The following is a 13,480-nucleotide window of genomic DNA, read 5'->3' as shown; positions in this document are numbered from 1 at the left end:
AGGTTATCAGCTGATTTCTCAGCAGAGATTCTGCAGGCCAGAAGGTAGTGGCACGATATATTTAAAGTGATGAAAAGGAAGAAAGTGAAACCTAAAACACTCTACCCAGCAGGCTCTCATTCAGATTCAACAGAGATATCAAAAGCTTAACAGACAAGCAAAAGCTAATAGAATTCAGCACTACCAGAACAGCTTTGCAATAAATGCTAAAGGAAGTTCCCTAACTGGAAAAGAAAAGGCCACTACTAGAAACAAGAAAATTACAAATGGAAAAGCTAACCAGTAAAGGCAAACATACAGTAAAGGCAGGAAATCATCTGCACACAAATATGATATCAAAACCAGCAACTGTGAGAAGAGGAGATCACAAATGCAGGATACTGGAAATGCATTTGAAATTAAAAGACCAGCAACTTAAAACAATCTTGTTTATATATAGACTTCTATATCAAATCCTCATGATAACTGCAAACTGAAAAGCTACAATGGATACACACATAAATAAGAAAACGGAATCCAAACACAACACTAAAGTTAGTCATTGAATCACAAGAGAAGAGAACAAAAGAGGAAAGGAACAAAAAAGACCTACAAAAATAAATACAAAACAAGGAAATGTTAATAGGAATATACATATCAATGATTACCTTAAATGTAAATGGATTAAATGCTCCAGCCAAAAGATATAGACTGACTGAATGGATACAAGAACAAGACCTGTATATATGCTGTCTACAAAAGACCACTTCAGATCTAGGGACCCATACAAACTGAAAGTGAGGGGATGAAAAAAGTTATTCCATGGAAATGGAAATCAAAAGAAAGCTGGAGTAGGAATACTCATATCATACAAAATAGGCTTTAAAATAAAGACTGTTACAAGAGACAAAAAAGGACAATAGAAAATGATCAAGGGATCAATCCTAGAAGAAGATATAACAGTTTTAAATACATATGGACCCAACATACAAGCACCTTGATATATAAGGCAAATGCTAACAGCCAAAAAGGAGAAATCAACAGTAACACAATAATAGGGGGGAACTTAACATCCCACATTCATCAATGGACAGATCATCCAGATAGAAGATCAATAAGGAAACACAGGCCTTAAATGACACATAAGACCAAGAGACTTAATTGATATTTATACAGCATTCCATTAAAAAGCAGCAGAGTACACATTCTTCTCATGTGCACATGGAATATTCTCCAGGACTGACCACATACTGGGTCACAAAGCAAGCCTCCATAAATTTTAGAAAATTGAAATCATATCAAGAAACTTTTCCGTCCACAACTCTATGAGATTAGAAATCAACAACAAGAAAAAAACTGTAAAAAAAAACCCAAAAACGTAGAGGTTAAACAATATGCTACTAAACAACCAATTGATCACCAAAGAAATCAAAGATGAAACTTAAAAATGCCTAGAGAAAAATGAAAATGAAAGCACGATAATCCAAAACCCATGGGACATGGCAAAAGGAGTTCTAAGGAAACTCTATAGCAATACAATCTTACCTCAGGAAGCAAAAAAATCACAAATAAAAACCTAATCTTACATCTAAAGGAACTAGAGAAAGAAGAACAAACAAAATCCAAAGTTAATAGAAGGAAAGAAAACAAAAAGATCAGAGCAGAAATAAATCAAATATTGAGGAAGAAAACAATAGAAAAGATCAATGAAACCAACAGCTGGTTCTTTGAAAAGATAAACAAAATTGGTAAAACTTTAGCCAGACTCATGAAGAAAAGAAGGGAAAGTGTTCAAAACAAAAAAATTAGAAATGAAAAAGGGGAAGTTACAACAGACTCCACAGAAATACAAAAGATCATAAGAGACTACTGCAAGCAACTATACGCCAACAAAATGGACAACCTAAAAGAAATAGACAAATTCTTAGAAAGGTACAATCTCCCAAGACAGAACCAGGAAGATTGAAAACATGAATAGACCAATCACAAGTACAGAAATTGAAACTATGATTTACAAACTCCCAACAAAAAAAAGTCCAGGACCATGTGGCTTTACAGGTGAATTCTATCAAACATTTAGAGAAGAGTTAACACCTATCCTTCTGAGATTATTCCAAAAAAGTGCAGAAGAAGCAAATATGCCCAAACTCATCCTATAAGGCCTCCATCACCCTGATACAAAAACCAGAAAAAGATACCACAAAAAAAGAAAATTATGGGCCAATATCAATGATGAACATGGATGCAAATTTCCTCAACAAAATACTAGCGATTTGAATCCAACAATACATTAAAAGGATCATACACCATGATCAAGTGGGATTTATCCCAGAGATGCAAGGACTTTTCAATATCCGCAAATCAATCAGTGTGATGCATCACATCAACAAATTGAAAAATAAAAACCATATTATCATCTCAATAGATGCATAAAGAGCTTTTGACAAAATTCAACACCTATTCATGGTAAAAACTCTCCACAAAGTGGGCATAGAGGGAACATAAATCTACATAATACAAGCCATATATGACAAATGTACAGCTAACATTATACCCAAAATTGAAAAGCTGAAAGCAATTCCTCTAAGATCAGAAACAAGACAAGGATGCCCAGCCTCACCACTTTTATTCAACACAGTTTTGGAAGTCCTAGCCATGGCAATCAGAGAAGAAAAAAAAAAATAAAAGAAATCCAAATTGGAAAAGAAGAAGTAAAACTGTCACTGTTTGCAGATGACATGATATTATACATAGAAAAACTGGAAGATGCTACTAGAAAACTACTAGAGCTTATCAATGAATTCAGTAAAGTTGCAGGGTATAAAATTAATATACAGAAATCTGTTGCATTCCTATACACTAACAGCAAAAGATCAGAAAGAGAAATTAAAGAAACAATTCCATTTACCATCGCATCAAAAAGAATAAAATACCTAGCAATAAACCTACTTAAGAAGGCAAAAATTATGACACTGATGAAAGAAATCGAAGATGACACAGATGGAAATATATATCATGTTCTTTGATTGAAAGAATCAATATTGTCAAAATGACTATAGGACCCAAGGCAATCTACTATTCAATGCAAATCCCTATTCAATGCAATCCCTATCAAATTACCAATGGCATTGTTCACAGAATTAGAACAACAAAATCTTACAATTTGTATGGAGACACAAAAGACCCCAAATAGCCAAAGTAATCTGGAGAAAGACAAACAAAACTGGAAGAATCAGGCTCCCTGATTTAAGACTATACTACAAAGCTACAGTAGTCAAAACAGTATGGTACTGGCACAAAAATAGAAATATAGATCAATGGCACAGGACAGAAAGCCCAGAAATAAACCCACACACCTATGGTCAGTTAATCTCTGACAAAGACTATAGAATGGAGAAAAGACAGTCTCTTCAATAAAGAGTGCTGGAAAAATTGGACAGCTACAAGTTAAATATGAAATTAGAACATTCTTTAACACCACACACAAAAATAAACTCAAAATGGATTAAAGACCTAAATGTAACATCTGATACTATAAAACTCTTAGAGGAAAACATAGGCAGAACACACTTTGACGTAAATCACAGCAATATCTTATTTGAGCCATCTCCTAGAGTAATGGAAATAAAAACAAAAATAAACAAATAGGACCTAATTAAACTCAAATGTTTTTGCACAACAAAGGAAACCAGAGACAAAATAAAAAGACAACCCACAGAATGGGAGAAAATATTTGCAAATAATGAGACCGACAATGGATTAGTCTGAAAAATTTACAAACTGCTCATGTGGCTCAATTAAAAAAAAAAAAAAACCAACACATACAACCCAACCAAAAATTGGGCAGAAAAGCTAAATAGACATTTCTCCAAAGAAGACATACAGATTTCCAATAGGCACATGAAAATATGCTCAACATTGCTAATTATTAGAGAAATGCAAATCAAAACTACAATGAGATATCACTTCACACCAGTCAGAGTGGCCATCATCAAAAAATCTACAAACAATAAATGCTGGAGAGGGTGTGGAGAAAAGGGAACCTTCCTACCCTGTTGGTGGGAATGTAAATTGGTACAGCCACTATGGAGAACAGTATGGAGGTTCCTTAAAAAACTAATAATAGAATTACCATATGATTCAGCAATCTCACTCTTGGGCATATTTCCAGAGAAAACCATGGTTCAAAATGATACCTGCACCCCAATGTTGATTGCAGTGCTGTTTACAATAGCCAAGACAGGGAAGCAACCTAAATGTCCATCAACAGATAAATGGAGAAAGAAGATGTGGTATATATATATACAATGGAATATGTCATCCATAAAAAAGAATGAAATAATGCCATTTGCAGCAACATGGATGGACCTAGAAATTATCATACTAAGTGATGTGAGTCAAAGACAAATATCATATGATATCACTTATATGTGGAATCTTAAAAAATAATGTCACAAATGAACTTATTTACAAAACAGAAACAGACTCACAGACTTAGAGAACAAACTTATGGTTACCAGGGGGGAAGGATGTGGGGAGGGATAGATTGAGAATTTGGAATTGACACATACACACTGCCATATATAAAATAGAAAACCAACAAGGACCTACTCTACCACAAAGGGAACGCTGCTCAGTACACTCTAATAACATAAATGGGAAAAGAATTTGAAAAATAATACAAGTATATGTATAACTGAATCACTTTGCTATACAACTGAAACTAACACAACATTGTTAATCAACTATACCCCAATATAAAATATTTTTTTAAAAATGTATGCACTATGATTATGGAATTATATCTAATAATTTTTTAAATATAATTTGCCTAATCAAAGTTATAAATATTTTCCTCCCATGTTTCATTCCAGAAGTTTTTCAGTTAGGGGTTCTGCATTTATATGCTCTACTTTGAAATAATCTTGTATTTGGTGTGAGTTTCAGATAGAAGTTTAAATTTTTTGCACATGGATAGACAATTGTTCTAGCACTCTTTGCTGAAAAGATTATCCTTTTTACACTAAATTGCCTTTGCTTCTTTGTCAAAAAATCAATTGGCCATATATGTGTGGGCATCTTTCTGGGCTTTATTCTGTTTTATTGATCTCTTTGTGTATTTTGGTGACTATACTGCACTGCCTGGATTACTGTAGCTATTAAGTGTTGAAATCAGGTGTATGTCCTCAAACATTGTTTTTCTTTTGCAAAGATGTTTTGGCTATTATAGATCCTTAGCTTTTCCATATAAATTATAAGATCAGCTTGTCATTAAAAAAGAGCTTACTATCCCACTACTGGGCATATACCCTGAGAAAACCATAATTCAAAAAGAGCCATGTACCACAATGTTCATCACAGCATTATTTACAATATCATGGACATGGAAGTTATATGTCTGTACTGTACTGTTTTGATCACAGTAGCTTTGTAGTATAGTTTGAGGTCCAGGAGCCCGATTCCTCTGGCTCTGTTTTTCTTTCTTAAGATTGCTTTGGGTATTCAGGTTCTTTTATGTTTCCATACAAATTGTAAAATTTTTTGTTTGAATTTTGTGAAAAATACCCTTGGTAATTTGATAGGGATTGCATTGAATGTGTTGATTGCTTTGGGTAGTATATTTGTTTTGGCAATATTGATTCTTCCAGTCCAATAACATGGTATATCTCTTCATCTGTTTGTGCCATCTTTTATTTCTTTCATCAGTATCTTATAGTTTTCTGAGTACAGATCTTTAACCTCCTTAAGTAGGTTTATCCCTAGGTATTTTATTCTTTTTGATGTGATGGTAAATCAGATTGTTCCCTTAATTTTTCTTTCTGATACTTCATTGTTAGTGTATAGAAATATAACACATTTCTGTATGTTAATTTTTTATCTTGCAACTTTACTGAATTCATTCATGAGTTCTAGTAGTTTTTTCATGGCTTCTTTAGGATTTTCTTGTAGACTGTCATGTCATCTGAAAACAGTGACAGTTTTATTTCTTCCTTTCCAATTTTGATTCCTTTTATTTCTTTTTCTTGACTTATTGCTGTGGCTAGAACTTCCAAAACTATGTTGAATAATAGTGGCAAGAGTGAGCATCCTTGTCTTGTTACTGGTATTAGAGGAAATGCTTTCAGCTTTTCACTATTGAGTATGATGCTAGCTGTAATCATCTCATATGTGGCTTTTTATGTTGAGGTATGTTCCCTCTAAGCCCACTTTCTGGAGAATTTCTTATCATAAATGTATGTTGAATAATCTCAAAAGCTTTTTGTATTGAGATGATCATATGATTTTTATTCAATTTGTTAATGTGGGATATCACACTAATTGATTTGTGGATATTGAAAAATACTTACATCACTGGGGTAAATCCCACTTGATCATGGTGTATGATTTTTTTATGTATTGTTGGATTCAGTTTGCTAATATTTTGTTGAGGATTTTTGCATCTATATTCATCAGTGATATTGTCCTGTAATTTTCTTTTCTTGTGTGATATCTTTATCAGGTTTTGGTAACAGGGTGATGGTGGCCTCATAGAATGATCCAAAAGTGTTCCTTTCTCTGCAAATTTTGGAATAATTTCAGAAGGATAGGTATTAACTCTTCTCGAAATGTTTGTTAGAATTCACCTGTGAAGCCATTTGGTCCTGGACTTTTGTTTGTTGGGTTTGTTTTATTACTGATTCAATTTCATTACCAGTAATTGGTCTGTTCATATTTTCTATTTCTTCCTGGTTCAGTCTTGGAAGGTTGTACATTTCTAGAAATTTGCCCATTTCTTCTAGGTTGTTCATTTTATTCACATCTTGTTGCTTGTAGTAGTCTCTTGTGATCTTTTGTATTTCTGTGTTGTCAGTTGTAATGTCTCCTTTTTATCTCTGATTTTATTAATTTGGTTGTTCTCTTTTTTTATTGATGAGTCTGGCTAAATGTTTATCAATTTTGTTTATCTTTTCAAAAGACCATCTCTTAGTTTTAGAACTCACTACAAGGATAAAAGTGCAAAAAACAGCAGCATCTGGAGGCTAAATGATATGCTACTAAACAACCAATGTATAACTGAAGAAATCAAAGAGGAAATCAAAAAATACTTGGAGACAAAGGAAAACAAAAACACAATGATCCAAAATTTATGGGATGCAGCAAAAGCAGCTCTAAGGTGGAAATTTATAGTGAGACAAGCTTACCTCAGGAAACAAGAAAAATCTCAGCCAACCAAACCTTATACCTAAAGGAGCTAGAAAAAGAAGAATAAACAAAACCCAAGTTAGTAGAAGAAATCATAAAGATCAGAACAATAATAAATAAAAAAGACACTAAAAAATAGAAAAGATCAGTGAAATGCTATTGTTTTTCTGCAGTGGTTCACAACATTCTGAAGTGTAGTTCAGATTCAGGAGAGAACTAATCTTCCAATATTTATTATGAAAGCCTCTTAGAAGAAAGAATAGAATGGGAATCTAAAACAAGATTTTTCCCCTTTTCTTCCAGTCATATTGATGACTGGGAGGGATTTTATTGCTCACTGGTGATCCCTGTCACTAATTTCATGTTTCAGTAACTTACGACAGAAGTATAGTGTCTTGCCTTTAGCAGAGTTAAATAGGTGTATGTTGAAATAATTTAGTTTTGAAGCCAAAAGTATAGCCAACCTTGCCATCTCTAAGAAGAGATCTCTTATCTCTGAAATTATAGTATTTGATGTACGAGAACAACATCTCCAGTTTCCACACAATACCACACAATGCTCCAGCAGGTGCTCCCCCCCAATAATTATTACTTACTAGTGCCTTCCCATTTTTTCCTCTATATTATCCTTGGAAAATTTTTAAAATAACAGATAAGAATCATATTCAGAACAGAAAATCAAAGTGCGTTTGTGAAATTTTGAGGAGAAAAAAGGCAAATTCTGCAAGTGAGCAAGTCAACTTTTGAAAGTTGATTATGGGAGGTGGGCGAATTGGTTTTCCTATGCCTTTTTAGTGCAATTCAGATGATATTCCATGTTTCCAAAATTACATAACATTTCTAAGATGTCATAATACACTGGAAGAACTGCTGTAATTGCTAATACTTGCTTTTACCTTTAATAAAGCACCTAGAATTCAATAAAATCTAAGAAAAAGTTCTTATTTTAAATCTTGATTATTATACTTTTGCAATAATGAAGTTATTAGAAATTTAGAAAGTTTGCTTCAGATTTATCACCATTAATAACTGAACAGGAACAAAAAGTATTTCTCCTTACCTTTATTCCTTTAATTTCTCCCATTTCATACTTCAAAAATTAAGTCATTTTTAAACTGAGCAGAAATCACCTATACTTCCCCTTACTTCAGCCCCGCTTACTGAAAGAAAACTCAATTTAAAACATTCAAAGAAATTTTATAAAAATCATATATGTAAATTAATCATCATGGCTTGTCCTTTTAAATAGCTGTTGTTATAATTTTTATTTCTATGAAACTAGTAAAAAATTTACAGAAAAATAAATATTAAATGTCAAGTTTTGGTAAAATTATTTATTTAAAACTATCTACTCCTAAATTCCATGTTGTTGTAAGTTCCAGAAATAAAAATCTGTGACAGCATACAGTCATCTCAAATTTCAAATTAATAAATTTTTTTAAAGATTCAAGAACAATGGTATGACCTAAATGTCCTTCATTATGAGCTCTGACAGCCAAATAATTCTCATGAAATATTTTAAATGCTTAATATTAGACTGACATACCACTAACTTTCCCAATTTTAACTAAAAAAAGTAAAAACAATAAAAACAGCAAGAATGTGGCACTTGTGACATAGGTGTTCTTACTTCTGTACAACAATTAGAAACTCAACACATTTTACAGGTAATGATATTCAGCTCTTAGTCCACTTATTGCTACTTTAACTGGGATCATTTTGCATATGACATGGTAGTTGTAGAGCCTAGTCTAAGTGACAGATTTTCTATGAGTTTACTCTTCTGTTTTAAAATTTAATTAGTTTTTAGAAATAAATTCTAATGTGTTAATAACTCTTAATTAGAAGAATTTAATAAATATGCCACTGCTTGAAAGTTTATGTGGAAAAAGTTTTCAGGGTCTCAGTAGACTGTAGATTTAGCAAAAAGGCTAATGCCATTATAGGCTACATTAAAATAAATTTAGAGGTTAGAATAAAGGATGTGATAGTCTGGTTGCAGTTTGTGATGATTAGACCTAGTAAATTGTGTTCATTTCAGGACACCGCACTTAAAGGACTTAAGCAAATTTGAAAATACCCAAGGCAGATAATGGTTGTGATGATTTTAGAAGCAATAGTATCTGAGGAATGAATGAGCAGTAGTTGATTTTCATAGTTTGTTTCCATATTGACACTAACTCCGGAGGAAATGTTTTAAACCAAGAAATCTATGTACTTTTCATATCAATCATCCCCTTCCATCATCTTATTGCCCCTTCTCATTTACTGGTCCCTTATAATTGAAAGTCAACATAGTATAGAAAAGGACTGAATTATCATCAAGACAAGAGAAAGAGATAAAAACATAAAGATTCAAAAGGAAGAAACAAAGCTAGTTATTTGCAGATAATATAATTGAGTACATAGAAAATCTGAAAAAAATCTATATTTCTATGATTTAAATTAATATGAGAGTTTACTAAGGCTTCTAGATACAACATAAATATACTGAAATGAACTGTATCCCTTTATTCCAGAAAAATCAGAGAATAAACATAGAAAATAAACCATTAATAGTAATATCCAAAATTAAAGTACCTAAAATAAATTTAACAAAAATATGTAAAACCTTTGTTTAGTTTAAATATTATAAAGATGTCAATTCTCTCTCACTTTAGAGAGAGATAAAAAGATTCAATGTTATCTCATTAAAATTTTCAATTTGCTTTTTTCATAGAATTTGACTAGCTAAATCTAAAATATATATGGAAAAGAAAGAGCCAAGAATAACCAAAACACTCTTAAAGAAAACAGATGATAAGATTTTAAGAGAAATATATAGACTTATTATAAAGCATATTAGTAAGATAATGTGATATTGACACAAGTATGGACAAATAGACCTAGAAAACAGAACAGAGAGCACATAAGAAGGCCCACATATGTACAGGGACTTGACATATAACAGAAGATATTTCAGATCAGTGAAGAAAAGATGGACTTGCAATAATGGTGCTGGAACAATGATAAAAACTCTCCCTAAAATAGGAGTAGAAGGTAGTTTCCTCAATCTGATAAAATACTAAAACACTATCACTAGCATCGTATTTAATGATGAAAGACTGAATACTTTCTCCCTTAAACTGAGAACAAAGCAAGTATGTCTGTTTGCAACACTCAACATAGTACTGGATGTCTTAGCCAAAAAATAAAATTAAAAGGCTCACAGATTGGAAAGGATAAAGTAAAAGTTTTCCTATGTGTAAATGATACGTATGTCTACATAGACAATCCCAAGTAATATACAAAAAACCTCCTAAAACTAATGAGTTCATTAATGTGGCAGTATTAAAGATTAATACAAAAATAAATCATGTTTGTAGTTATTTTAAAGTTTTCAGAGGAAACTTGAGTAGTTAATGTTGGAATCCACATGAATAAAATGCTGATGGTTTATGAAGATATAACTTTTTAAATTAAACTTTTCTATTTTAAGAAAATTATAGATTCACATGGAGTTGTAGAAATACAACAGAGAGGTCCTATTACCTAATATACTTTACCTAGATTCCCCCAATTCTCACATCTTACAATAGAATGTACAATATCACAAGTAAGATATTGACATGGATAAAATGCACCAATTTAATTCATATTTCCTTAGTTTTGTTTGTCCTCATATGTATCCACCTCTACATAATAGTCAAAATGAAAACATTAAATCACCATAAGGATATTTCATGTTGCCTTTTTCTAAACATGCTTACTTCCATCCTACCCCCTGTCCTGCTCCTAATCCCTGGCAACCACTAATTTTCTTTATTTCTAAAATTTTGTCATTTCGAGAATGTTATATATGATAGTTACAGAGTCACAGGAAGTTGCAAACATAGTACAGGATAGTCACAAGTACATTTTACTTAAATATCAAGCAAACCCACAAAATTGATGTTTTACAATACATGTATAGTTCTATGTCATTTTTTTTACATGTGTAGATTTATGCAATCACTATTGCTGATTATGTTTGAGTTTTGTAAAAAAAGAAAAAAATTGAAGGAGTGGGAAATATCCATGGAGAAAAATCCAATAAATATTTTAAAATAAAAAAAAAAATAAAGAAAAAAAAATAACCATGTTTGCATACACAGCAGTGAATAATTGGAAACTATATTTTACACACAATATCATTTACAATAGCTCCCCAAGATGAGATACTTAGGTATAAATCTAACAAAGTATATACAGGAAACATAATGAGAAGTACAAAAAGATGATAAAATAAATATAAATAAGTACACATAAATACTGTGCCCTTAGCTTGGAAGATTCAACCTAGTAAAGACTATTAATTCTCCTCAAATTGAGCTACAAGTTCAACTTGATTTCTATAAAAATAGGAGCAATTTTGTACATATAGACAAGATAATTTTAAAATTTATAAGGGAAATGAAGATCACTGGAATAGCTACAATTTTGAAAAAGAAGAATAAAGTTGGAAAAATCACACTACCTGATTTTAAACTTACTATATAGCCACAGTAGTCAAGACAGTATGATGTTGGCAGAGAGACAGACATACATATCAATGGAATGGAATATAGATGCCATAAATAGACCAACACAAATACACCTAATTGATTTTTGACAATACAAAAGCAACTATATAGAGAAAAGATAGACTTTACAACAAGTGGTACTGGAACAATTGAACATCTGTAGGCAAAAAAATAAACCTCTACCTAAACCTCATATCTTTTACAAAATTAATTCAAACTAAATCATAGATCAAAACGTGAAATGTAAAAGTGTAAAACTATTAGTGAAAATAAAAAGAGAGAAAATCTTTGGGGAGGAGGGTCAAGATGATAGAGGAGGAGGACATGAAGCTCACCTCCCTCCACACCCACACAGACACATCAAAAATACATCTACATGTGGAAAAACATGCACAGAAAACTAAATGGAAACTGGAAAATCTGTTATACACCCAAAGCTACAAGAAAGATCTCCACATAACTGGGTAAGATGGGGGATAAAAAGGAATCAGGTCGTGATCTGCTCCCCAGGGAGGAATCTGTAAGGAAAAGAAGGTCCATGTGGATGGAGACTTATCCTGGGGAGGGAGCATGTTGACTCACAATCTAGGCCTTCCAGTCCTGGAGTCCTGCAACAGAATACACAAGCCCCTTTGACTGCTGGGAAATCTGCTGAGACAGATAGAAGGGCTAGAGAAGCCTAGACTCTATTCGTGAGGACTGCACACATGCTGGCTTGCTAACAATTGGGGCGGAGAGAGCCTTCCACTGGAGACTTGTATGACTATCAGTTACAGCAAGTAGCTGTAGTTATAGCTGTAGTATATATGTTTCAACATATGTGAAAACAAGGATAACCACAGATCAAAAACATATGATAGATTCACAAAAACAAAAAAGAAAAGAACACAAGCATAATACAAAAGAAAATCATCAAACCACAAAAGGAAAAAAAAAGAAGAAAGGAACAAAGAACTACAAAAACAACTGGACAACAAGGTTTAAAATTACAATAAGTACATACTTATCAATAATTACTTTAAATGTCAATGGACTAAATGCTCCAATCAAAAGACATAGAGTGGCACATTGGATAAAAATCTAGAACTTACAATATGCTGCTTATAAAAGACTCACTTCAGGGCAAAAGATACATGCAGTCTAAAAGTGAGGGTATGGAAAAAGATATTTCATGAAAATGGAAATGACAAGAAATCAGGGATAGCACTACTCAGACAAAATAGACTTAAAAAGAAGATCATAAAGAAAGACAAAAAAAAGACATTGTATAATGATAAAGGGATCAATACAAGAGGATATTATACTATTTAGCATATACTCACCCGATATAAGAGCACCTAAATACATAAAGCAAACACTAACAAACATAAATGGAGGGGAGACCTTCAAGATGGCAGAGGAGTAAGATGTGGAGATCACCTTCCCCCCCACAAATACATCAGAAATATAGCTACATGTGGAACACCTCCTACAGAACACCTACTGAACACTGGCAGAAGATCTCACACTTCCCAAAAGGCAAGAAACTCCCCATGTACCTGGGTAGGGCAAAAGAAAAAAGAAAAGACAGAGACAAATGAATAGGGATAGGACCTGCACCTCTGGGAGGGAGCTGTGAAGGAGGAAAAGTTTCCACACTCTAGGAAGCCCCTTCACTGCCGGAGACGGGGGTTTGTGGGGTGGAAGCTTCGGAGCCACGGAGGAGAGTGCAGCAATAAGGGGGCAGAGGGCAAAGTGGAGAGATTCCCACACAGAGGATTGGTGCCAACCAGCACTCA

This window comes from Balaenoptera physalus, assembly GCF_965194825.1.
Source record: "Balaenoptera physalus genome assembly, chromosome: X".
Taxonomy (NCBI): Eukaryota; Metazoa; Chordata; class Mammalia; order Artiodactyla; family Balaenopteridae; genus Balaenoptera; species Balaenoptera physalus.
The sequence above is the reverse complement of the archived record's forward strand: the minus strand, read 5'-3'. Positions refer to the sequence as shown.